The sequence below is a fragment of the Rhipicephalus sanguineus genome, chromosome 10 (assembly GCF_013339695.2).
Source record: "Rhipicephalus sanguineus isolate Rsan-2018 chromosome 10, BIME_Rsan_1.4, whole genome shotgun sequence".
NCBI lineage: Eukaryota > Metazoa > Arthropoda > Arachnida > Ixodida > Ixodidae > Rhipicephalus > Rhipicephalus sanguineus.
The window spans coordinates 49,903,311-49,915,337 of NC_051185.1; the positions used below are offsets into that span (position 1 = coordinate 49,903,311).

At 43.9% G+C, this 12,027-nt stretch overlaps 1 protein-coding gene and 1 long non-coding RNA gene across 2 annotated transcripts in view; one reads left to right on the plus strand and one right to left on the minus strand.

Moving 5' to 3' along the window:
- The window catches only part of LOC125760008 (uncharacterized), a 230,353-nt gene extending 218,430 nt beyond the window's left edge, over positions 1 to 11,923 (minus strand). The window contains exon 1 of the long non-coding RNA XR_007417670.1: positions 11,794 to 11,923. This is a non-coding gene — a long non-coding RNA (uncharacterized LOC125760008). The remainder of the gene's footprint in view (positions 1 to 11,793) is intronic.
- LOC119371838 (forkhead box protein P2) overlaps positions 1 to 12,027 on the plus strand; it is a 476,643-nt gene that overhangs the window by 209,882 nt on the left and 254,734 nt on the right. The window lies entirely within an intron of this gene.

Below are 12,027 nucleotides of genomic sequence, written 5' to 3' on the forward strand. Positions count from 1 at the left end.
GTCACGCGGCCGTTTCCTCGCAAACTGCTAAACAATGCCGCCTCGGCAACTGTGACGTTCGTTTTGTCGTTTATTGTATTATTCCATCGTTGCACCTTGGCGTATGACGGAGACACGGTTGTAGTTGGAAGCCTGCGATTTGCGGGCGGTAGCGAAAGAAAAAAAAGGAAAAAAGTCGCACGATCCCTTGTGCGTTTGCCTAAGAAAACTGGAAGCGGAACGCCGCCATCATCTTTTTCTTCTCACTCGACTGTACTGACCCTCCCCTCATACACGCCCTCCCCATCCGAAAGCTTTCTGCAGCCAACGCGGTTTCGCATTGCCTCCGGGATCAGAGGCACTGGAAGCTTTCTGCACCTCACGTGCTTTTTGAAGTGCCTCCGGGATCGGCCAACCTTTGAACCAAGCGACGATGTCACGTGATGACGTCAGCATGTGACGTCATCATTACGTCACAAATTCTGTCGACCAGTGACTTCAGATGTCATATTGTGACGTCATGACGTCATGATGACTTCTTGCATCACTAGCGTTGCCGCCGACGGTCCATATTTCACGTTTGGTGAGGTCATCTAAAGCTTTTGGATTAAAAGTAGTAGTCAACCCTGGTCCTTGACTTAGGTGTCTGTTAGTGGCCCTCGCGCGTCGGCGTTCTTGTGCCCAGGCGTATATTCCTTGAGTCAACGTTGTGTTTCGTCGCGCAACCCAAGCGGATCTCGGAAGTCATGTAAAAATGAGCGCGTGGTTGAAGTCTGCTCCGCCAGATGCCGCAACGATCGTAGCTGCTCTCAAGAAGACAGTCTGGTCTTTGAATGAACTAATTCAATTAATCTTCCTTAATTACACCGACAGCTAATTTTCCATTGTCTTAAGTCAGCTTAAACCCCGACATCATACGTATCCAATATAACTCTTGAACCAGAATCATAGATTTCGCACCAGTTTTATTTTTTACAATACTTCTGTACTGTGAGTCAATGCTCGACCAGAAGTGCTTCGAAGAGGAACAAGAACGTCACTTGGTGCTTGTCCCACTAAATATTCTGCGATGTATTGAAGGTGACATTGTAGCAATCTGCGTCTCCATATCAGGAGCCTTATGATTAGAACAAAATTTGAGTTATGCGTCCAAAAGAAATGTGCTGGAAAAATCCCTAACGATCGTTACGAAAACCTCATTTTCACATATATCTTCAGATAATATCAACCGGCAACGTCAGTGCACTGTAAGAGATTTGTGGGACTAATACCTAGAGCCGATGCCCATAGTTTTTTTATCAAGTTGGCGCAACTGCACCAGAACGCGCCGCTTGGTTTATACAGCTGGGACAGGTGCATCGTACAGTGAATAATGAAAGACTAGCTAGTGTTTTTAATTACCTCCGTTGGCAATCATAACTATACGATGCAGGCTGATTCCCGGCTTTTCCACGAATCGGCCAGCAAAGCGCGCGCAGCGCCGCACACGTCACGCGAGACATTTGTTCGAGCTAAATGAAAAACGCTATAAATATGTTTAAAGCACGCGGTCTCTACAACTACTGCCGAAACACTCACCATTCTGGTCGCCAGTCACAGTGCATGGGCATTCACGGCATCACCACCTGTAGAAGAGGAAGAAAGAGAGAGAGGGAGAGAAAAAGACGAGTTAAGATCATGTGTAGAAGACACCTCAGCCAGTGACATTTCGGAGATTACCGGAAAGACAAAACCGATTCGCAGCAGACAAAACAAACACGCCAACCCGAGTTATGGTTGGCGCCAATGCGGGACAAGTTATTGACAAAGCCTGAAGTGTCTATATGTCAGAGCCTTGTGAGGTCCCAATCGTTCAACGAAATTCATGAGCTGATGCCCTATCGGGAAGATGATTGCAAGCAAAGCTTAGCGATGTGCGAGCCTGGCGTATTCTTTCTTTCTTTCTTTCTTTCTTTCTTTCTTTCTTTCTTTCTTTCTTTCTTTCTTTCTTTCTTTCTTTCTTCTTTCTTTCTTCTTTCTTTCTTTCTTTCTTTCTTTCTTTCTTTCCATCGCCTGTCGCAGTGCTCTCTCCTAACTTTTCCCTTCCTTCATGCCGGGAATTGCACCTTCACCCACGCGCTTAGCAACGCAACACTTCAGTTGCTACAGATGAAAACGGCGGTCATCCATCCATACCAAGGCAACACTGAAATGTGCCAACGAGAAATTATGAGTCACTTCGAAAAAAGGTCAGATTGCCGTATCAGAAACGGCTGATCATCGACAAGCCCGTGATCGGGAGAGCATCAATTATTGAAAAACGGTGCACGATACGCCGGTCAAGTGATACGCATGTGACCGGCGTACCTTCGAAGGCCACATTTATGTACGCTCCCTGGCTTTTCGCGTACTATTCCGGCGCCACTACCTAAACCTGTAACTCATGACAAGCTTCTCTTGAAAAATAGAAAAGGACGACAGCGCGCGTGCTGCGCGTCTACTTCGTCCTAGTCGTCATTGCGGCGTTCGTGTGAACAGCGCAGTATAGGGCCGTGACGAAGGACGCATCCCTTCTTCACGACATCTATCTATCTATCTATCTATCTATCTATCTATCTATCTATCTATCTATCTATCTATCTATCTATCTATCTATCTATCTATCTATCTATCTATCTATCTATCTATCTATCTATCTATCTATCAGCCGCCTACGACTTTGTGCTCTCCTGACCGTTTCGTTAATGGGATGTATACAAAAATTGGTAGACATACCATGACCGTATTACAAAAATAAATGACAGGTCATAACATGAAGATCATGACACGCATGTCATGAACAGCATGATTTACATGCCATGGTCTTGGAGCTCTTGCGGCTGTTTCGTTAATTTGATATATACCAAAATTGGTGTGGCGTAACAACAGTATATAACGAACACAAATGACACGTCCCAAAGTGCAAATCGTGACACGCATGTCATGTACAGCATGATTTACATTAAATGGTCTCGGGGCGCTCGTGGCCGTTTAAATGAATGGATACATACCAAAACTGGTATGGTGAGACATTTCTGCATGACGAACATAAATGACACATGTTAACATAAAAATTATGATATGCATGTCATGTACGACATGATTTACATGCCACGCTCATGGTGCACTGGCGGCCGTATCGCTGGCTTTGTACATGCCAAAATTTTTATTGCGCGACGAGACTGTGTGATGAACGCAAATCAGAAGTGGTAACGTGAAAATCATGGCACGCAAGTCATATGTACGACATGATTTACATGCCGCGCTCATTGTCCGATCGCTGCCGTTTCCCTCGCGTGATATTCACCAAAATTGGTATTGCGCGGCGTGACTGTATGACGAACGTGAATGAGAGGTGGTAACATGAAAATCATGACATGTATGTCGTGTACGACATGATTTACATGCCGCGCTCATGGCGCCCTCGCGGCCGTTTGGCTAGCTTGATATACACCAATATTAGTATTGCTCGAGGCGACAGCATGGCGAACATAAATGAGAGGTGGTAACATGAAAATCATGACATGCATGTCATGTCGATATGATTGATATGCCATGCTCATGGGTCACTCGCGGCCGTTTAGCTGGCTTTTTATACATCAAAACTGTTATTGCGCGACGCGACTGTAGGACGAACGGAAATGACAGTTGGCAACATGAAAACCATGACACGCATGTCATGTACGACATGATTTACATGCCGCGCTCATGACGCACTCGCGGCTGTTTGGCTAGCTTGATATATACACCAATATTAGTATTGCGCGACGCGACAGTATGGCGAACATAAATGAGAGGTGGTAACACGAAAATCATGATATGATTTACATGCCACGCTCATGGTGCGCTCGCGGCCGTTTCACTAGCTTGATCTACACAAAAATTCGTATAGCGCGACGTGACTGCATGACGAACATAAGTGATAGGTGGTTACATGAAAACCACGATATGCGTGTCATGTACGGCATGAGTTACATGCCAAATTCATGGTGCGCTCTCGGCCGTTTCGCCGGCTTGATATACACCAAGATCAGCATTGAGCAACGCGACTGTATGACGAACGTAAATGAGAGGTAGTAACATGCGCGTCATGACGTGCATGTCATGTACGGCATGACTTACATGCCACGCTCACAGTGATCTCGCGGCATTTCGCTGGTTTGACATGCACTAAATTCGGTATTGCGTGACGTGACTGTATGACAAACATAAATGCCAGGTGGTAACATGGAAATCATGACATGCATGTCTTGTGCTGCATGATATGCATGCCACGCTGATGGTGCGCTCGCGGCCGGTTGGCTAGCTTGGTATTCCCCGAAATTGGCATTCCGTGACGGGACTGTATGACCAAAACAAATGGCAGGTCCTACCATGCAGATCACGACATGCATGTAATGTACTACGGTATCATTTAGATGCCACTGTCATGGTGTGCTTCCGGCCGTTTTGTTAACTGGATATATGCCAAAATTGGTATGGCCTGACACGAGTGCGTGATGAACATAAATGACAGGTCATCATGCATTGCATATTCAAGAATATACGTTTCATCAGCATGGTATATAGCGGATTGTACAAGCACGCATGCATGGCAAACATGCGATATATAGTGTACTAGATGCCATGTCATGAATGACTTCACTTGCCTCGGAGACAAACAAGTCGATATATAGCAGCTCTTTGCCGGCTGCTTCACATTACATCGATTCCCACAGTGCGTGGGATCTGCCGTATTTTTTTTTTTCGAAGTAGTTTCAAGCAATAGCGTTACTCTGTTGTTGAACACATGCTTGGCCCCTGGACGGCCTGCGTTCGACTCTCGCTCGGACCGAAGTTTTTTTATTGTTCATTTTATTTGAATATTTATCGATATTTCGGTAATGGACAGGGTGATAATTTTTCGCTAACAACCAACGACGCCGACGCCGACACCGAAATTTCTGCGAAACGAAATCGTTTTAAAATCGCGTTAAAATATAGCGCTATAACTGCAACAGTTCACAGTCACTGAGACGTGTCCGTTTAGCTAACCATTAAAAACGGCGCGGCTAACCTGGGCGACATTTCAGAACAGAACGCCTTCGACATTCAGGGATGAAAGGGCGGCAGTAGCGTGTCTATAAATAGGGTTCACTAAACTTCCCAACTATACTTGTACATATACATGGTACCAATCTATACTGACATCTGACTCAGACAAATATGTTGGTTTTTTTTTTTTTCTATCGCTCGAACGCAAGCGGGTCCGTTTGACGCCAGCGGTGCCTGCTGCTAGATGTGATGTCAATAGACTTGCAGACCGATCAGCATTGATCACGCCATGGATGAGCGTTTTCGCGTGCCCCCTGTGCCCTTGCCGTGTTTCCCGGTGGAGTTCGAATAAAGAATTCCAGGAAGCGATAGATCCCAGCATTCTTTCACTGTTGTTTTTAATTGGCTATCTCGTTTTAGAAATTGAGAGAGAGGGAGAAAATGCGCACGAGTGTTCTCTCTCTCTCACTGTCTCGTTATCGTAAAGCTTCTATGCTAAGTAGGTAGAGCTCATGCTTTGTCCTTCGTAGAATATTTAGCAGTCACCCTTTGCGAGTAGACAAATCCTCTCAGAGGTCGATAATATTTGCTCCATAAATTTAGACGAACATCTGAACAATTTTTATAACCCTATACAGGAAAAGAATAAATTTTTGTCGTATTAAAAAAATTACCCTTTGGCGATAATAAAAGCCGCCAGTAGACGGCTGGCAAGCGAAAAAACGCGCGAAAATAATCACAGGTGGCGCCACCGCCTCCACATTCTCGCGCGAAACCGCCGTGACGTCAAGTTGGACGGTGTTTGCTGGGGCCTCGGTGATAAGTTATCGGTAGAAAAATCGATTACGTTTTGTTCTGCCGAAGCCAGAGATGCGACGTAGCGAGTTTCAGCAAAACGATGTGTCAATATAACCGAAATACCATGTATACGTTTATTGATCGAAATACGGGTTCCCCCAATGCAGCGATACCCGGTATCATCCATGCTATCACACTGGCACTCAGCTGCGGAGGTTTCGGCGCGAAATGCACAGCGTAGCGTTGACTGTCATTTCCTTTTATACAGCGAGGCCGTATACGGCTATGTCCTGGCGGATCGCGTCCGCGGACAAAATGCGTGAAGAACAACAATTTTCGCCGAACTGATTAACTTGACTAATCCAGCGTTTCTGCGTCGAAAAAAAGGTCATGACGTAAAAGGAAACATGAAGGTGTATGTCTTCGTCGACATCACAGAATGGCGTGAACAATTCTGCCTCAAATACAAAGCCACTTGCATAATAGCGCCCCTCGCTGCGGAGCAAGAGGTCGCTGGTTCGATTCCGCGCTTCGGAAGAATTTTTCTGAATTATTTTTCTTTGGGGCTTTTATATATATACACACACACACACACACACACATATATATATATATATATATATATATATATATATATATATATATATATATATATATATATATATATATATATATATATATATATATACGGTGCATGGCGGCGGCGACGGCGACGGCAATATCCAGCCGAGACTGTCCATATAATTGCTATCGCAATAATAAACGAACGTTATGCCATTTTCGTACTTTCAAAACAACGCGGTTTGTTATGTATTGCAGGATTTCATATTGAGACCACCGTTGACGGGATAATATGCGCCATGCGCTGGCGAAACACCGGGGTCTTTGAGTGCATGCATTTCTATCCGCTCGATATAAGGATAACATATAAATTCACTAGAGTAATATTCAGTATGCCGGACCCACCGTAGTCGCAGCTTCGCAGGCGTCCGTCCTCACAGTAGTGGAAAGACTCCGGATTTTTATTTTAGCGAGGAACATTATTAACGACAATATAATTTTTAAATAACGATTTATCAGTCTATACCCATTTAGTGTTTCACTTCATAGTGTCCCTCTGAGTAGTGATGCTAAACAACTTTAAGCTTTTTGGCAATACATAGTGCAGAATCGCGAATTTCAGACGCCGGTTCCGAAAGTCATATGCTCTTGAAACGTATAGTGATGCTCGCATCGGACCAGAGGTGAGCATTCCAAAATATTACGATGTAGTGCGTTGACGTCCCGCTAGTCTTCACAGCGTCAGTGCATAAAATGACGTTTTGTTAAAGAACAGGGGCGACGATCTCTTATTCCGTTTCAGAGCGCTTAGTCCAAAACTGGTGGTAATTTAAAGATTCCTTCCGGGTGCCTTGCGAAAGCCTCAGTCTGCGCATTGCAACGTGTGCGCTAACGTAATCAACAAATGATTGATTAGTGAACTGCTCATTATTGGCTGATGCGACGTGATTTCAACTGTGCATAAATGTCCGCCTCTTGGAATAATCGTACTCAATTACTACATTCGGGCTGTATGCATCGAGTGACATTTGAAAACACTGTTAACGATAACAGGTTTTGAAGCTGAAGTATTTGCACGGTTTCGTTTCTCATACTCTGCATATTGAAGCTACGGATGTTCGCTTATTAACTGTCTTAGTGTTCTCCATTTTATGCATGATTTGATAGTACTTCTTTATATTTAAATCATGCATGCGTTGCACCCCTCCACATGGCAAGTGTCAGCCTTTGCTCTCCGTATTTCCTCTGTTTCCTTGTCTGTGTATGCATACGAAATAATAATAATAATAATAATAATAATAATAATAATAATAATAATAATAATAATAATAATAATAATAATAATAATAATAATAATAATAATAATAATAATAATAATAATAATAATAATTTTAAATTATGCCCTCCGGGCTACCATCTCCTATGCGATCTTCACTGTTGTTAAACATATAAAACAACCCGTTGCTAGCCTTAAAATAATTGGGCATTATTCGCTGCGGTTCAAGTAAAGTCTGTACTGTACAGAGCGTCACTTCCAACATAAGAGATTGTAAAAACTCCGGACTACTAATTGCAAACGCTGACCTGTCTGTGCGTTCTCGCTGGGTTGACAAATTACGCCTCATAATCAGGCACTGCATGACAAGGCCCACATAAAAACTTAAAAGACTACACGTTCTGTCCTCGAGCCCACGTGGGTCACGTCACTTCTTACGTCATAGTACCGAGATCTTCGCATCCACCCGGCCGCATTTTCTTGTCTTTTTTTCAAAACCCTAAGGCAAAGAGGTGTAAATATTGTCTATATGCCGTTTTCTTGCAGATCATACTATCGCGGGTTCGTTTCATCTGTCGCAGCAGTCGCACTAAGACAAAACGCGGAATACTTTCGTGTATCTGTCTTTCCTTCCTGATTTGTGACGCTGTACCTACGATATTTAATGCAAAAGACGAGGAGATACGCGTGCAATAATTATATCTGTGTACTTGTGCTCGTTAAGGAAACTCAGGTAGGGGAAATTAATTCGAAGTCACACCTTCATCCCCTTGTCTCTTTTTTTATGCGCCTTCTCGCATGTCCAGGGTATATAATCTTTTAGCCAGCGTGTACCTTTCGGACGCTTAATCTCACAATTTGACTTTTGCTTGTACATCTGCTTGTAACGACTGTATTTCAGTATCTTTCTTTCAGCACAGACAACGAAATAACAATTAAAAGCTGGAGGGACAAATGAAAAGCAATTAATGTCTGAACAAAGATAAGGGAGAGAGGCATGAGAAAAAAATAGTAGAGGCATGTTTCCAAGGGCAACGACTCACCGGCGCAGTCAGCAGCAAGCTCACTCTGCAACGCTTAGCAACACACACATACACGCACAAAAAAATTAGTAAATAAAAGAAGGAAAGAAGAAAATCAAGCGTGGTGGGAAAGGGAAAATGAAGCGAGAGGTAGATAGAGGCAAAAACAAATAACGAAAGGCACTCTATGAAACGAAACGACGAGTAAAACTACTTGGACACGTGGCGACGTTTTATGTTGGCACATTTATGTCGCTGCCAGCAGTATTCGCTACCTGCAGCTTCTTCGTCCACAATTACTCCCTTTTTCTTTCTTTTTTTTCTTTTTTGCTGCCTTAATAAGCCGGGACAGTGTCGCCCGCTGAAAGCTACAGGAAGCAGTGGAATCAACTCCACGACATTTTCCAACAGGCACGCTGCCGTTGCTTCGCACGTGTGGAACGGTTCGAGCCCAATAGAAAGATGGAAAACGTTATGTTATATATACTGCTGGCTCGCAGAGTTCCAGTACCGCCCCACTGCGCTCACTTATTGAAGCCGAGGCCTATGGCTCTAATGCACCGATGCCCAGGATACCGGATGACGGCAGCACGAAAGTGCATGACGTAGGCGTTACGTTAGAGCGCAAATGCTCAACTCTTCGCTTTCCCGTCGTCTAGCGTTCGGCGCTTTGCTTTCGTCCACTGAACTTTAGTATAGTTGTATAAAGTTGTTCTGGACACGACAGCTACTTCGACATACACAACGTGGACGTGTGCACCACGAATGGGGCGGCTGCTTTTTCTGTTAAATGCGTGCTGAGAAATATCAACAGTTGCCTTGAGGGGGGGGACTGCGCATAGATATCGTCGTTTCGATACATACGAGTGAACTGCGGTTCATTGCGATTGGTTTATACCAGTGTGCATGTTTCTAAAACGGATAGATAGATAGATAGATAGATAGATAGATAGATAGATAGATAGATAGATAGATAGATAGATAGATAGATAGATAGATAGATAGATAGATAGATAGATAGACAGACAGACAGACAGACAGACAGACAGACAGACAGATAGATAGATAGATAGATAGATAGATAGATAGATAGATAGATAGATAGATAGATAGATAGATAGATAGATAGATAGATAGATAGATAGATAGATAGATAGATAGATAGATAGATAGATAGATAGATAGATAGATAGATACGGAAGCGCTGCACGCTTTTCTTTTGCCTGAAAACGCGTAAAAAGACTTTTCGTACCACGAAAACAATTTTAAAATGTGTATAGATAGATAGATAGATAGATAGATAGATAGATAGATAGATAGATAGATAGATAGATAGATAGATAGATAGATAGATAGATAGATAGATAGATAGATAGATAGATAGATAGATAGATAGATAGATAGATAGATAGATAGATAGATAGATAGATAGATAGATAGATAGATAGATAGATAGATAGATAGATAGATAGATAGATAGATAGATAGATAGATAGATAGATAGATAGATAGATAGATAGATAGATAGATAGATAGATAGATAGATAGATAGATAGATAGGGAAGCGCTGCACGCTTTTCTTTTGCCTGAAAACGCGTAAAAAGACTTTTCGTACCACGAAAACAATTTTAAAATGTGGCGGAGGATATCTAACCATATTATTAGGAGATGATAACACGGAACATTCTTTTGGCTAGCTTGCTGTTACGGGGGATGCTTCCGAATCGTGCTCTATAGAATGAGGCAATGCGAAGATGGCGAATTGCAATTATTTACGGGACTTGGTTGAATCGAAATGGCGTCGACAACACTGTGCACGCCTTATTTTATTCCTTCGTCGAGGCTATATGTATCATAAGTCTCGGGTTTATCGAAGTACTGCGACAGCCACAGCGTCGCGCCACAGGCACTATGCATGCTGCTGCGACAATGCCTCCACAGAAGTTGTAATCAAACTGGTACAACGGACAAGGGCCCGTTTCTTTCCAGTCGGGACTTTCCTCTCTGTTGCCAGGATTCCCCACTTCCATTCCGCCGCAGCACATGGTTGCTTCGGTGGTAGTTGGCGCTGGCGTCAGTTAGGAAAGGTCACGTGTTTTCTGGACGCTGCTTTTGAGGACGCCGGCCGGGTGCGCTATTTTACCAACCAAGCAAAAATAGCGCTTTCGCGTTAAAATGTGCTGTCTCTCGTCGTAGTAGAATAAGACACGTGGTCGACTGTTTCGTGGTGCTTGCCGCTATTATTGCATTAATTCACTGTCGATTGCGGATTACGTAGTTCACGACGGCTGTGCGTTCTCATAGCGTATCTTTCGTGCCTACACCATGAACAGACCACCTTCCATTCTGCAGGGTACTCTTTGAAATCAAATCAAATCAATATGAGTTTGTTAAGACGTGTACACAAAAAATGCGTACACAATGTTTGGACCAATAGCCTACGTGGCTAGTAGCTGGTCCAATAGAGAAATACATAAAGGTTAGCAACGCACATGATTGGTCATGAAAATGATTGGTTTTATACACTCTTTGCCAGCGTTTGGCTCAAAGCGCAGGAAATGAGCAAGAGGAAGTCGGGGCATTGGTGGAGAAAGTATAGATGGTCCATACGGGAACCAGGAAGAGTACAGTCACATCTCCCTCTCGTTTATTTGAGAAGCACAGTGATATCTGCCGTCTTCCATATACAATAAGGGAAGCCTCTCTCTAATCATCTGTCTACCTGGTATACGAAGCGAAACCAAGGCTATAGAATCGGCAAACGCTTACGTCATATTTCAGTTCATGCGCCCGCAGCAGTGCCTGGCCCGCAGAGATTCCCCGCGGTATAGCTTAGCCGGTATACGGTGTCGCGCTACTGAGCTGGAAGAATCGGGGTCAATTCGCGACCACGGCAGCTGCATTCGATGAGAGCGACGCTCGAGAGCACATTTGTGCTTTGACTTGCGCGTACGTTCATGAAATGTGCATGGTCGAAATTAATCCGTAGTCTGTGGCCCCACTATTCAGTGTACCTTAAATAATAATATCTGGGGTTTAACGTCCCAAAACCACGCTATGATTATGAGAGACGCCGTAGTGGAGGGCTCCGGAAATTTCGACCACCTGGGGTTCTTTAACGTGCACCTAAATCTAAGTACACGGGCCTCAGACATTTTCGCCTCCATCGAAAATGCAGCCGCCGCGGCCGGGATTCGATCCCGCGACCTTCGGGTCAGCAGTCGAGCGCCATAACCACTAGACCACCGTGGCGGGGCTATTCAGTGTACCTTAGATAATCATATTATGACATCTCGGTTGGAACGACGTTTATTTGGTCACGAACTCGGGAGCGAAAAA